The sequence below is a fragment of the Ornithodoros turicata genome, chromosome 4 (assembly GCF_037126465.1).
Source record: "Ornithodoros turicata isolate Travis chromosome 4, ASM3712646v1, whole genome shotgun sequence".
Taxonomy (NCBI): Eukaryota; Metazoa; Arthropoda; class Arachnida; order Ixodida; family Argasidae; genus Ornithodoros; species Ornithodoros turicata.
Genome location: NC_088204.1, coordinates 42,736,013 through 42,751,415, shown reverse-complemented (window position 1 = coordinate 42,751,415; position 15,403 = coordinate 42,736,013). Strand labels below are relative to the sequence as shown.

The 15,403-nt window shown below is 44.3% G+C and overlaps 1 protein-coding gene and 1 long non-coding RNA gene across 6 annotated transcripts in view; one reads left to right on the top strand and one right to left on the bottom strand.

Moving 5' to 3' along the window:
* The window catches only part of LOC135393060 (lysosomal alpha-mannosidase-like), a 492,848-nt gene that overhangs the window by 473,009 nt on the left and 4,436 nt on the right, over positions 1–15,403 (top strand). The window lies entirely within an intron of this gene.
* LOC135393059 (uncharacterized) lies at positions 11,427–14,920 on the bottom strand. 3 transcript variants are annotated; one of them, XR_010422418.1, is made up of 4 exons: positions 12,953–14,920; positions 12,127–12,268; positions 11,879–11,996; positions 11,427–11,505 (listed from the first exon to the last, which is right to left on the bottom strand). It is a non-coding gene; the product is annotated as an uncharacterized LOC135393059 (long non-coding RNA). The 3 variants fall into 3 exon arrangements; XR_010422417.1 differs by having other exon boundaries at positions 12,127–13,255; positions 14,315–14,920; XR_010422416.1 differs by having other exon boundaries at positions 12,127–14,920.

Below are 15,403 nucleotides of genomic sequence, written 5' to 3'. Positions count from 1 at the left end.
CAAAACAACCGTTTTTCGCATCATCGGCGGGGGCCTTCACATGAAAAAGGTCAGTGCGAGATGGGTGCCACGACTTCTCTCGTCAGTTCAATAGCAGCAGCGCGTCGTCTGTGCCAGAGTTTTTGGAGCTCTGTCAAGAGAACGAAGAAGAAATATTGAAGTCAATTGTCACAGGGGATGAGACTATGGTGCTCTACTTGATACCCTTTCGAAAAAGGAGTCGATGGAATGGCGCGAACCAGGAGAAGCACCCCCAAGAAAAGCCAAGGTCACACAATCCACAAAGAAGATCATGGCAACAATATTTTGGGATTGTCACGGGATCCTCCTCATCGACTTCAAAGAGAGGAACACCACAGTGAATGCGACCTATTATGCTTCACTCCTGCACCGACTGCGGGACGCCATCAAGGAAAAGAGGCGCGGCAGGTTGAGTCGAGGTGTCCGGTTGCTCCAGGACAATGCCCTTCCTGTCCACACGGCTTCTGTTGCCAAGGCTGCACTGAAGGAGTGCGGCTTCGAAGAAATCCACCACCCACCCTACAGTCCAGACTTGGCACCGAGTGACTACTTCCTGTTCTCAAACTTGAAGAGGGATCTCAGAGGACGGAGATTTCAAAACGACAGTGAGGTGCAAAAGGCAGTTTTCCAGCATTTTGCGGACAAAACTTCGGACTATTTTTTCAAGGGTATAAGAATGCTGGTTGAAAGGTGTCAAAAGTGAATCGAAGGTAAGGGTGACTACGTCGAAAAGTGATACACTTGTTTCGTCTCTATGACTATTAAAAGTTGGTCGGGCCGGAAACTTATGGAACCACCCTCGTAACATGAAAATGAGCTTTTTTGTGGGTGTCCATTTTGAAACGCGTTCGGTGATGTGTTATCGCATCTCTGAATGACAATCCATGTCTGCCGCTCCCCGCCTGGAAAGGAAACATTTCCGTAACGTGATCCAGCGTACGAAGCTTGTTGTCATCAGTTTTTTTTAAATTGCGTGTTAGCGCCGCGAAGTAACTGTGGCTATGAGCGGCGTACGGACGTCGACAGATGTCTGTTGTATTCACTAGCATAGTTATGCGTGGAAAATATAAGGTGCTCCAAAACTAAATTGCATAGCAATCAGCGCGTTTAGATAAACGAAACAACAATAACGCGGTTTGATTGTGCGACCCCTTCCTTCAATTCCAGCCTATAACAACTTGATCTCCAATGTTTATTGTATGTATAACCATTTGTATGGATCCATGGTATTGTATGGATTCTTGAGTAGATGTGGAGATAGCGATAAACAAGTGCCACGCCCCCTTGAGTACATTATTTATTTCTCGATGAAGATGAATCAACGCTTAGATCAGGCTAACCAGGGGCCTCACACACACGCGGGCCGCATGTGCGTTGCTTGCAGTCAGCTACTCTGTGCCCCTTGGGCTCTTGACCACTAAATAGAATAAAGCTGACCTCCCCAACAATGAAGAATTCGGAAAGAAACCAGGTTTTCAGGCCTTGTTTTTACTCTTGCTCGATGCAGTGCTGCTCCTGGCGATCTTAGGAAGTACATACTCATTCGAGCAGTTCTTGTGACCCGTGAACCACAACAAGTAGTTATAGCGACCTGGTCTGAACGTGCATTTTGATAAACTAAACAGTAAGTAATACGATAATTAAGAAGTAATAGTGAAGACAAGTCCAGAGAATGGCATCATCTTAATTGTTACACTAAGTTTATGGGCTTGCAGCATAGCAGCAGCCCTCCGGATATTATGCGCGAAAAACTATACCATACGGAGCGCAGAGAGGCGCAGAGAGAAAATTGAAAAAAAAAAAAAGAGATGGAGCAGTTATGCACGAGGGTCATTGTGTGAAAATTTTGAATTATTTCTCTTTCTCTTATTTTTACTTTTCGCGTTGCAAATGTAAGCATAATCCGCAATATATTGTGTAAACCGACAATTTCAGTGCTCCTGAACGTTGGGATAATCATTCGTGAAGAACTATGTACGAAGAACTTGAAACGTGTTTCAAATTTTGAGTGTTTCATTTGGAAAGGCAGCTCATTTGTTTCTGTTCGTGTATCAAGTGAAGTTTTTCATTGATGAATTCTATATGCGAATGCCTAATAACTATACGGCTCAGCTGTTTCTTTTCTATATTTTTTACGCTAAGGTACTTTGCTATGATTGCGGTCATTTCCAGGAGTTTCATCACCCCCCCCCCCCTCCAGGAAAGTGTACACTGCCCCTGAATTTCTCCAGCCCCAGCCCCCCCCCTGAAATTTCTGAGATTACCTAATACAGCCTGGCCAAAAATGCATATACCCATAAATATGTATCCATAAACATGTCCCCCCCCCCCCCATGGTTCGCTCCACACGAAATGACGCAGACATCTTATTACGTCGGGTCCCGCATCTATTCTATGCGCATTGATGATAGTGCCAGCCGCAACAACAATGACGAAGAAGAAATTGTTGTTGCTCTTCACTGCTGATACGAGTTGCGCAACGGACTGAAAGCTGATACCATCTGTCTGAATTCAGCACGAGAGAGCCGCGACGATATGGAAAGGAAAAAACTTGCCAAGATACGAGGCACAAAAGTGGCAACTTGCACGGCAAATCGCCGGCAGTCCGAACACTTACACGGGAGCAGACACCTACGAGCACTGGTGCTAAAGTCTGAGGAAAAGACATCATACATGAAAACACATATCCTTTACGGAGCCTTTTGAATTTCACTGTTCATGGTAAGCAACCAATTTTTCTCGAAGTACAGCACGCACAGAGAAGTCCATGCTTCGCTTACACCTCTACCTGCAAGAGATGACCCACAGTCTTCTTCTGAAACATTGCATCACTTGCCAACTTCTTTGCTAAAAGTAAAAAAAAAAGGAAGGAAAGCAACCTTTCTGCAACCCCGATGACACGAGGGGCATCCAAGGAATACACCACAAAGAGTCACTGATGTATTCTGCATAGCGAAGCTATTATCAACGACTTATACTATAGGCCCTTGTACTGCGATTTTAACAGTGGTGACCGCAAAATTTGGAAAAAGCGCCAGCAGAGCCCTTTAGAACAGGTGAAACCCTTTGTATCATGATGCCAAAAGCATATTCGTGACGGCTTATGCTATTACCCTTCCCACTGGGATTGTAACGGAGGCAACCGCAAAATCCGTAAAAGTCAGAAGCAGAGCCCTTTAGAACGGGCGAAACCTCTTTAATCATGGTTCCAAAGAGGTATTATCAACGGCTTATGATGCTCTTCTACTGGGATTGCAACAGAAGCGACCACAAAATTTGGAAAAAGGCAGGAGCAGAGTCCTTTAAAACGTACGAAACCCCTTGTATCATGGTACCAAAGGCATATTCATGACGGCTTATGCTATGCCTTTCTACCGGGATTGCGCAAAAGGGGGGCGTAAAATTCGGATACGGCGGCAGTAAGGCCTTTTAAAACGGGCGACACTCACCTGCATCATGAAACGAAAGAAAGTCAGCAGTGGCTTGTGCAATGCTATTCTGCTGGGGTTATAGCACAGGCGGTCGCCAAATTCGGAAAGCGTGGCAGCAGAGCCCTCTTAAACGTGCAAAAACACTTGTGTCATGCTGCCAAAGACTTATATACATAACCTATACTATGCCATTCTACAGAGATCATAACACAGGCGACCGCAAATATCGGAAAAGGATGCAGCATAGCCCTTCAAAATGGGCGAGACCACTTGTATCATAGTTAGTCATGCACGTCTTGGCAACGGCTTAAGCCGTTGCCCTTCTACTGGAATTATAACGGACGCGACCGCAAACTCCATAGAAGGCTGCAGCACAACCTTTTAAAATGGGCAAAAACACCTTTAATCGTGGTGGCAAAGACATATTACACTCATGCAAAGACGCGACGGCTTATGTTATGCCCCTCTCCTGTGATTGTATCGCAGACTACCGCAAAATTTGGAAAAGGCGGCAGCAGGGCCCTTTACAATGACTCAAATGATTTGTATCATGGTGCCAAAAAGATACTATGGACGGCTTGTACTGGGATTGTAACAGAGGCTACCGCAACGTTCGGCAGCAGATCGAGCCCTTTAAAACGTGCGGAGCTCATTTAATCGTAATGACAGGGCGTACCTGTTTCCCCTGTACATGTAGAGGTCGCGTCTGAGAAAACTGCTTCCAAAACGACACTCGCGAAGGCAAAAACAAAATCAAATTTGGGGCTTAATATGATCTGATATAAAAATAATATCAAAAATGTCTTGAGCTGGTTTTACAGAATGCATACTTGAAATCCAGATTGCGGAGTTTGAGCCCCGTACCATTTTCCCCTTTTGCACCCTGAGAGGTCGCGTTGCCTCCAAAACGGCACCCGAAGTGGCCAAATGGCCAATTTCTTCAATTTAGGAGCTTAATATCATTTGATAAAACAATAAATTAAAGATGTCCTAAGCTGATCTTATAAGATGTATATCTGAGACTAAGATCACGGGGTTTGAACCCCGTACCTTGTTCCCCTGTTGCACCCTGAGAGGTCGTGTTTGACAAAATAGCCTCCAAAACCGCATTCGAAATGGTGAAATGGTCAATTTCATCAACTTTGGGGCTTAATATCATTTGATATAGCAATAATATTAAAGATGTCATAAGCTGATTTTGTAATATGTATATGTAAAAGTTAGATACGGAGTTTGAACCCCGTATCTTGTTCCCCAGTTGCACCCTGAGAGATCGCGTTTGACAAAATCGCTTCGAAAACGGCACTCCAAATGAACAATTTTGTCAAGTTCTATAGTTTAATAGAACAGGGATATAAACTACAAAACCCTTTGGAGTACCGGAAAAAATGACCGTCCGCCTTTCGAACTCCTTCAGATCGGCCGTACAGTCTCAGCGTATGCGTATTAGGATAATACTGGGACTTAGTCCGTCGAGCGCCTACGAGGGGAACCCTGTCTGAGTCGCAACTTTGAAGGCCCTGGGTGCGTCAGGATTAACACTCACACATCGTGCCGTGGTTGGTATGTGGCCTGGAGGACGTACTGACCACAAATATGCGATGACATTTCCAGAATTTGACTGTCTTTGTCGAAAAATCGTAGTCTAAACATGGGCCCTGCGGAAAAGTCGACGTAATCCACATAGGCGCAATGCATTAAAATTCATTTGGCCAGGGCGCACTGAGTTTATATTCTGCTAGTGCCTTTCATGTCTTCAGGGGTTCTTTGCATGGTGGTCTTCTGTATTAGACGATGGCATCTTAACATTTTTATTCTCTTTTGCTGTTAATTGGCATAAACGCTGTCTCCCATTGAATTCACATCCTCTAAGGCCGCTTCCCGCATAGCGGCTGAGCATAGTGGAGGAGCGCGCCGGCAGGGGGGGGGGGTGAATTTTGGGTTTGTATGATTTTTTTTATGACACGTTACGTATCACATATCAAAATATTTCTTTTTTAGTTAATCCCCCAATGTGGACATTACCTCAAAAAATGTTCAAGCCCCTAGGTATAGACATTTTTTTAATAAAAAATCCAAAATGTCAGTCTTATTGTAAAATTGCTCAAGTAGAGACGACGAAACAGTAAACTGCCGGACGGCCTAGACCCTCAAGTTTGGTATCAAAGTGTAGAGCAATGCGTCTAGTTTGCGGTAGTTTCCTTGTTAGGAATATACAATTTTTTGAAGTAGAGCGGTGTATTAGCCACGCCGCACGTGAGGTTTCCGAGTTCCGGTCGCTCGTTTCCACCACAACACTTGGCTGTTCCCCGCTTATGACGTCATATAGGTGTGTGTGAATAAAGGAAAATTGAAGGGACATGTGTCGCCCTTGAACGTGCCGAACACCGACTTCGTGGCAACGTGCAAGCTATGATGACGCCAAAGTCAGTCATGCGGGCACCCAAATCTGAGGTGATGTGCCGTTCGCTTTTTACACTTCACGACGGAGAGTACATCGGTCAGTAGCCGCCGCGAAAATCTGGAAGAGGAGAATGCTGATATTGTGAAATCATGCTCATATGAACCACAGAAGTCCAAGCCTTTCTACAGCATCACGAGTATTCAGTTTCCAAGCCTTGCCGAGGATCAGCAGTCTTGTTCTCGGCGCAGCGTAGCAACCGTCAACGGCATATGTAGTGCCCACTAATACTACCCCTACACTAGTAAGTATCAATTTGCAATAACATCCAAAAAGAGAGTTCGGGGCACAAAGGGCTTTTCCGTCAGCTTTACCCAAACGTTGAAATCAATTGGCATGGCACCTGGTGACAAGCTCTGCCCGACTTGTTACAAGTCATGCATGAATGTGCAGCTGCTTCCCAGTTCAAGAAACGCAAAAACTTGGCGAACCTCTGCTACCATGAAGAGGACTTCGGTGTCGCTGCCGCTTGGAACTTCTTCGGCATCTCCCACGAGAACGGACTTTGCGGTGGAATAGGCGGGACGGTAAAGAGACTCGCCACGAAAGCCAACTTGTAAAGAACGCATGAAACTGAAATCCCGTGTCCACGTGATCTATTTCCATGGGCTGAAGAACATCTGCATGACATATATTCAATATGGGTTTCAAACGAATAGTTTGTTTCTTACAAACAAACAAAGACACAAAGGTTTGCGAAGAAGAAGAGGTATTCGGACAACCGTTTCGGCAAGCTGTTCAGTTCAGGGTACACACAACTACCACAATGTTTAACCGTTGTCGCACACGCACCTGCGGCCATCCTTAACATCAACCTCAGACAAGGGCGATGTTTTCCGCGTTTTATGGTAATGTGTCAACTAAGTTGTTGGTCACTGTGAAATGCAAACTTGTAGCGAAACTTTCCACAGAAACGCAAGATACAAACACCGCTTGGCCAGCAAGCTAGAGACACAATATTGAGACATGTGGTCCGCGTGTTGTTGTGCGTGTTGTGTTGAACTCTTAAGCTCCGTGTTTTCCATATCTTTAAGGAAGTCTCTTGCCACTTGTTATTTTCTTTATGCGTTTGTGATTAAAGTGTATAGGACACTCAGCAGTTAAGATCGAGTTGTGGGGCGAAAGGAGTGCCCGGGACCCGGGAACCTCATATGCGGCATGGCTCCTACACCGCTCTTCTTCAAAAAAATTGTATGTTCCTAAAAAGGAAAAACACCCTCGAGATATTTTATTCCTGCACACTCGAGGCATTGATCTACACTTTTATACCACGCTTGAGGTTCTAGACCGTCCGGCAGTTTGCTTTTTTGTCGTCTCTACTTCGGCATTTGTGCGAAAAAACTGAAATTTCAGATTTTTTTATTTAAAAAACGGCCTGCACGTGATGTCCACATTGTGGGGACTAAGCGAGATAAAAATCAATTGGATATGAGATGTGTAAGGCGGCATAAAATATCACCAATATGGCAGGTTTTGTGCAACTTGCGCATTCCAGGAACGGAAGAATTGTAGTAGCGTTAGCGTAGTAATGGTTCCGGATATTTTCAGCCAGAACGAGAGCCGCACATGCGCTGTGCATTCTCGTGCAAATAGTCAATTGCGGGAGCTCAGGAAAGCATGCTGGGTCATTCTACGCCAAACGTCCCAGAGGTGACGCTCGACCATAATCGATTTTATTTTAAAAAATCACACTGATTTATTAGCACGAGAAAACACTATGCTGAATGTTTTAGCCGCGTGAATGTTTTTTGGTCTAAATATGTACATTTAAGAGAATCGGAATCGCCTGTGAGTACCCATGTAGGAAACAAATAGTAGCGCAAAAATGAGTGTCAGATCTTGAATGTTTTTGCGCTGCGGCAAGGAAGAAGAGTTGGTCTACGTATCTGAAAACTCAAAATGTTCTCATGACTCACCGCATGTCATGCCACGGATGTGTAAAAGGCGAATCGAACCGCACCTTTTGTTATTTTTTCCCCGCTACACTTCGAGGAACGGTGTCAAAAAATATTTTAATCTACGAGATATCGAAGAGGTGTATGAGCTTAGAAATTTTCGTTCACAGGCAAGGACAATAAATGGGTGAAAAAAATACGCGAACTCAGATCGAACTCGAAAAAATGACAAATTTACCCTCAAATGTAAAAAATGATGGACAGCAGAAAAATATGCGGCAAGTGTTACAACACACTATCATGTTCATGGAACAAACTGAGCAAGTTTTAGAAAAGTATATTTTTCTATTCACGAGAAAATAATTTTTGAACTTTGATGTCTGGAGGAGTCAGGTTCTGCTCGACAGACCTACCGCTCGCGTGTTCGCGCCAGCCCATCGATGCAGCATCAAGCACTAGCCGATGTCGTCTGCAGCTCGAGGGGAGCACTTGAATTGAGAGCTTTGCGCGGAGATAAACTTGTAGTGAGAAGCTCCTTACCTGAGTACGACGTCAGGGCAACATTCATAGTACAGTCATCCGCTGGTTCAAAACAATGGTAGCGGCGTGTACCTGGTATGGGCGATGCACTCCGGTACCGGTCTTCCAGGAATAATCTTGCCTCCTGTACAGAAACTTCTGAAACACAGATCGGTTTAATGTTAGTGAGGCTGCCTTGTGCCCATGTATACAGCTGCGCATGCGTTAGGGTTTGATCTTTGAACGGTCGCTGTAAGCTCGCCTTTGCAGCTAAGAGGTCCTCTACCACCATCGCAGGGACTCTTTCCATGAGAGGTTCCAAAAAAGTTCCACGTCGCGGCGATGCCGAAGTCGTTGGTGAGGTGGCAGAGGTTAATAAAATTATTTTGTTCTTATATTGGAGATGCTGCACCGTCGGAAGAATAGTTGATGATGATGATGATTCAGGAAGAATAGTGAAGTTTCGTTACACCTGGGAGGATGAACTTGATTTCCTTGATAACATTTTCTTGAAATGGGTATACTGTGGCGTTATCGTGAGTCAACTGATCGGAAATTATGGCGAAGGACTTCCCGTGGAGGGTACCATTTGCGTCACCCTGCTCGTAGTAGTAAACGCATACAGGGTGGACAGTGGCTTGGGTGTTGTTCCAGTGGTAAGCTTGTGGAGCGTCCTGCACAACAAAGCCATCATTCTCTGCAAAATCCATTATCACAATGGCTTCAGTTCTCGGCAGACGGCTCTTGAGGTCACGCAAATACTTTGCTTGTGATTTGCTGACAAAATGGTGCGCGGTAAGCTCGGTGATCGTTTCTACCATCCTCTCTATGAAGTCGTCTATTGCAAGAGTCAAAGTTTCCGGTCTGTATCGTTTAGCACTCACCCACTGTTGGAACGAGACAAACTCCGCTGAACCTTGACTGAGAGCAATGGCACAGTCCAGAAAGATTTTTAGATGCGTCGAGCCAGGGCGTAGATCGCAGTTTCCGGTCATACACTCCTCCTTGTGGATGTCACAAACGATGTGTGAAATAAGACTTTCACAGTCGTCTTTCAGGCCAGCTGCATGTATCATTAGAACCTGAAGTTTTAGGGTTTTATCCGATTCTTCCCCGAATTTGCCCCCCGAATTGAAACTTGCCTCTTTAGGGTGAAACCCGATTTTTACCAGGCAAATTGCCCTCTCTGGGATGTCTGTAGGAATGCACCAACTTACTTGTTTGGCAGAAAAATGCAGTTACATCACCGTTTGTACCAAACCGCTACAGTTAGTTCGAATAACTGAGCCCGATTTCCCCCAGATTTTAGCGTAATGGAAGTTTTTTCACCCGAATTCGCATGAATTTAGTGCACATGTTCATTTACCCGATTTTTACCAACCGAATTTAGAAAAAATATTTCCCGAAAACTTCAGGCTCTATGTATCATTAGCTTAGCGTTCTCGTGCTACTGGCACACGCACACGGAGTGTGTTCCCGAGGCACCAGCCAGGACACACCAATGTGGTCTCAAAGCGGCAAAGCTAGAAAACCCAGCTTCCATATCAATATTTTCCTTTTTCGACATTAGGTTTAACAGCATTAGTATCTTTTCTTTCCCGCGGACTACACCTTTTTTTTTCAGGCAGGCAGACAGATACAGAATCATCCTCATAGAATGTCAGTATAGATGACTTTACTGACTCGTCGAGTAGCCTGTTCTTCCTTGGGTTTGGTTCGCTTAAAATTCCATAAAAGTCCTTAAGTTGCCTTGCCTGTCGCACCAACCTTTCCGAAGATGCGAAAAAGTCGATGATGTTATCACGGGACCAAGAACTCGGCGTTAGTGTCAGAATGGCTGGTTTTTTTTGTTTTTGTTTTTTTTTTGAACGACTTTGCTCCGTCTGGTACCTCTCGTTTAGTTCATTCATCAGAGTTCGATAATCGTCTTCAAGGAATGTGTGGTGCTCGCTTCTACTGGTTTGTGCACTGTGCTGAAGGTCTACTTCCAGTGATTCCTCGACTTTACTCGTAAGCTTTTTCTGCAATTTCGCGATTTTGTTTCTACCATAAGTTCGGCGCCGTTTGTAGTTTTGCCTCCTGTTTAGCGGGCTTTATCCAAATGCTGTCAAAACGGTGTTTAATGGCGCTACATCGGTGTAATCTTCCTGACAAGAGCCGGACGTCTCAGTTCCCAATTCATTCAAAGACTCTACTTGTTCACGTTCTTCTTTCGCTTTATGACACTGTGTGTAACAGCTCGGGCAAAGTCTGCTGCCAGGTACAAGCTTCAAAGAGGGAAACTTTCGAGCGAGTTGTAACGAAAGGACGTTCATCCCTCGTCTTGGAGACACGTGCGGAGAGAATGGCTCCATACATTTGTTGAGTGGGAAAACAGACGCTTCTTTACGTATACCTGATAGTGGTGCCCGCATATAACTCGTGGAGTGCAACTTGGCTTAGCTTGAAGTACGATTAGTTCTTGTTCAACCTCAGGATGGTCCTCAATGTTCTTCAGCATCCTATGCGAATAGACAGTTTGGTGGCACATTGATGGTCCAAGAGGACAAGGTGGAAGGGCCACACTTACAAAGTAATATCACAATGTTCAAATGATGCGCAGCAGAATGTGATAGTGTGGCACTCGGAAAGGAGGCAGTGGTTACTCAGATCACAAGAGGGACCTCTAGATGATGTTCCGTTTACAATTTGCCGCAGGGTTAAGAAAATCTTTCTACACACCTTAGCTTACACAGCCTACTATAATTATGTGTTTCGTGATGTTTGAGAACCCTGTAGTTGTACTACACTGCAAAAAATATTCAGTGAAAAAAACGTGAAAATGCATGGCAGCTGTATTAATTGTGAACACCGTGAAAAAGACGGGAAAGTGTCTTCGAGATATATGACACAAACTCGTGAAATTCACATGTCGCTGTATTCCTACATTACGTGTTCACCCCATCTAAAAGATCAGGCTGTATTCTTGTTGTTTAATGGTTCACCGTTATTATGATGGCAGAGTGTATTATAGAAGCACGCACCAGCCTGTAAAAATTACTGTATCATTTTATGGAATCGTGTTCGACCTGTATCATTATCAGACACCCACACCAGATGTTCTGTGTTCATAAAACAATATATTCAATGAAGTGTACAGTGCAGTAACTTTCTGCAGAACGGCAGCTTGCAACGGCTCCTGAAATCAGAACAAAAACATGAAATTAGGAACATTGAGTGTAAGGCATAAGAAGAGACAAGACATATTTATGTATAAACTGAAGTGCTCAACACACAGTTTGAATCTGTGCACTTGAAAAAGCACAATGCACGGATGTAGACAAAGTACGTTAAAGCACTGAAGTGTGTCTGTTGTGCCTACCCTGTAGTAGTCAGCTTATCCTAACTAACACATGTGGAAGAAGATACACGGAACAATATCAAGACTCACAAATAGGGACTCAAAAGCACAATGGTAAATGGTTAAGAGTATGAAATTTTGGGAAATGTGGACCAAATAGAAATATTCAATACCAAATTGCAGACTAAGAAAGGGCTAAAGGGATACCTACCTTTGAACTTTACCCCAGTTTGCAGAGAAGTGATAGAACGCGAACAGGCATGCCACTTAATCTTGTTTACCGTTGGGGGTGCTTTGTTCCTCTTTCAGGGCTGATGTGTCCAAAATAGCTGTGAAATAACAAGGAGGGCAAAATAAACATTTGAAACACATTGCCCTAAAACTTATTGTCACCCCACGGTAACTATGAACAATACAGCGGAGTAGTTGTCGATGAGTGTAATACATGAGAACGCATACCATTGCATGAATTCTAACACAAGAAACGTTGGTGGCAGGTACTGCACATCGTAGTTGAAATACACTCCGAGCTGAAGCGTCAATGCTTTCTCCACGCTGCTTGCAGTTAGCATTTTGTCGTTGTCCAAGGGAAGAACAATGCCTAAGAAGTGTAGCAGTGATGACCCAATGAGAGAGAGATGTACTATAAATCTATTGCAGTGGCTGCAAATGCTTTGAGAGCCCATGTTGCAGCTGCAGCACAGACTTTTGTTTTGTGACAGCATACTTTCTTTCAGTTGCGCAAAACAGAAATATGTTTTTCATAAAGAAGAAATGACCACTGCAAGGTGCCAATTGCAGGCAACGAAGACTTCCAGCAAATGGAAGCACTCATACTAATAGCAGAGGCGTGGTGTTGGGGGTGCGCAATCCGCAGCTGTTGGCACAGCTCTGTGCAAAGGAAGATTGTATATACCTCACTCAGTAATGCAAACAATTGAACAGCCATATAATAGTCATCAGACACCAGAAAATATGCCACATTAAACAGAAACTAAACATGAAAAAGCTTTGTGCACTCGTTACTTCTTACAAAATTTTTGTCAGCACTTTGCTATATCACTGACAGACAGGAAACAGAGACAATGGAGAGAGTCGCCTGTGATTGCCTAGTTGCTGCCTTTAGAACTGCTTGTCTGTACCCTGCACTGACACAACCTTCAGATGTCACTATAGTACTTTGATCTTTGATATTTTCTTTTTCATGTGTGTCACCAAAAAATATGTCAATGATCATATTATCACAGAAGAACTCTCAGAATCAAGATGGTGCATGAGAACTTACAGTGTGAAACGAGGTGCAGGCGTCATGGTCTTCATTATAATATGCACAGACCGGTTTCAACACAAAGATATGTTGTCCTGGGCAGCCATTTTGATCACGGGTGCCCTATATGGGCTGCAGCAACTTTCTTGTTCGCGGCTTCCATTCCAGTCTCCTTGGGTGCACGACACAGATATGTTATGTATAGATGAATGTATTTGGAAGTGCCTTTGATAGTCATAAAGGTATACTTGAGACAGTTTGCATTCACAGCACAGTACATACTCGTTTGCTGCTTGCTTCTTGTATGTACATGCCCAGACCCTTGTTTGGTAATAAAACAGAGAAAGAGATAAGGCCACAAAAGTATTAAAAAAGGGCGTATACAAGAAGATGCCAGAAAAAGAACAGGTGTTGTCTGCGTCAGAGTAAAAGCTGTGTACCAAAAAAAGTATTGTGCAGCTACACTATCACTTCATCATGCAAACACCGCTCGGCTAACGAAACGTGTCACAACATTATCGCGTACCCTTCGCCATATTTTCGTTAAACTCAGAGACGCGCAATCGTTATTCTCCCCATTCAAAGCGGGCTCTTCTTGCTGGTGTGCTTCCATCAGTGCGGAGCCGTAACTTGATTCCCGTTCATATCAGGCGATGTCGTCGACCGCTTTTTGTGCTGATAACGAAGACACTCTCGCTTATACGGGGCAAAGCAAAAAACGTCTCGCCAACGCTTTTACCAACATTTGTGCTACTGTTTTATCCTCATGTTTGTTTTATGCATTCTGTATGGAGCATTGATATTTGTGGTCTTAAAAATAGTGCAAACACTTAAAAATTATATGAACCACGGGCGTACACAATGGCCTCATTCGATCAACGTCGGTTAAACGAGATCAAGGGTTCCTCGACTTGGAATTGCGACTCAACTCTCTTTCGACAGCACTGTGAAGCATTTCTAAAATAAATCTTGCGTCACGAATTAACCATATTAATAAAAAGGTGTAAAGCATCCTTAATCTCGGTTGAGCGTTCAATCTCGTTAACCGGCGCTTGTCAACCCGGGCCTGTTGCAAATGTCCACGCGGATGAACGCACACCCTTCCACTAGTTCCAGAAAGTTACACATTGCTCATTTTAGTGGTTTGATAGGGAAATTTGGAGAATTTGCATGGCTATGACATGGACAGTGTGACAAGTGAGAACACAGCGGAAGGCGAAAGCGTTCCGTTGAAGAAGGCGCCATTCGAATGGCGCCGCCTTCAACGGAACGCTGTCGCCTACGTACGCACTACGTATTTGGTAACACACAACGGCGGCGCATGTTTCCCTTTATTCTAAAAAGCTGACATCATAAAGGGCATAATAACAGTTCACATACCTTCAAAATCTTCTTGCGAAAGCCCACGAGGGCAGGCACAGCTTTGACTTTTACGGTTTTGACGTCGGGGCACACTTGTGTTCCTCACACGAGTGCCGGCCGGTTGCTCTGAGAAGGCCATGCAGGTCCAATGCGCATGCCCAGACTACTCCTCCCCCGCGAAATAACAGGAAACGCGTGTGATTTAAAACAACGGGTTGGCGGCTGTTATTTTCGCGGCGATATGCCCGTATTTTTCACGACTATTTTTTACAGTGTAGTAGTAATCTAACCAGCACAGTGGCTAACCTGGATTGCCTGACTAACCTGTCCTTTTCCTTTTTAATAAACATACCCCCAGCACAATGTAGTGAAAGTGTAAACGCACAGGGCTAGATGGTGCTTGTCAAGCTTTATGTGCAGCCCTGCAAAACCAAGCATCATATACCCGCCAGCCAGCCACCTCGTCAACTTTTAGAGCATCGCAATGATTGGATATGCAAATGTCCGACTTTTTCGGGTTAAATGCCTTTACCAGATTCTGGAGGGAAAATCGGGTGCTATTTTTGAACCTGTATTTCGGGGTGAAATCGGGTACTATTGACAGAATCGGATGTTTTCAGCTTATTTTTGTCTTTCTGTTCAGGAAGCGCCCCGTATGGCTAGAGGTGCACATATTTGTCAAACATGCATTCTTCGCGACTTATAGTCACAAGCACCACACAATTTAACATTAAATGTGCTTCGCGTAGTTTATCGTTGCACTCAAATAATATTTTCATCAGACGTGTACCCAGATGGCTACTAAATCGTGTACGTGATACATAGTACAACCTAATGCGTGATTAGAATTCGGAGAGAAATCGGATTTAACCCGAAAAAATGAGACCCTTATATGCATCTCCCGTAGAAACATGTTTGGCTGCAGTACAGCACAAAAGACATCTCAAACAAAGTCGAATGTAAAGTGTAACGCTTGCCTTCCTCACTGTCACTTGCTGGACGGTACAATTCTGGTACTGCATCTCTTGTTCCGGCTTCCATAGCTTCCGAAATCGCGTGCGAATGCTCGCTTCCAGTAGCAGACGACAACAAACGGACGTGGTGCTG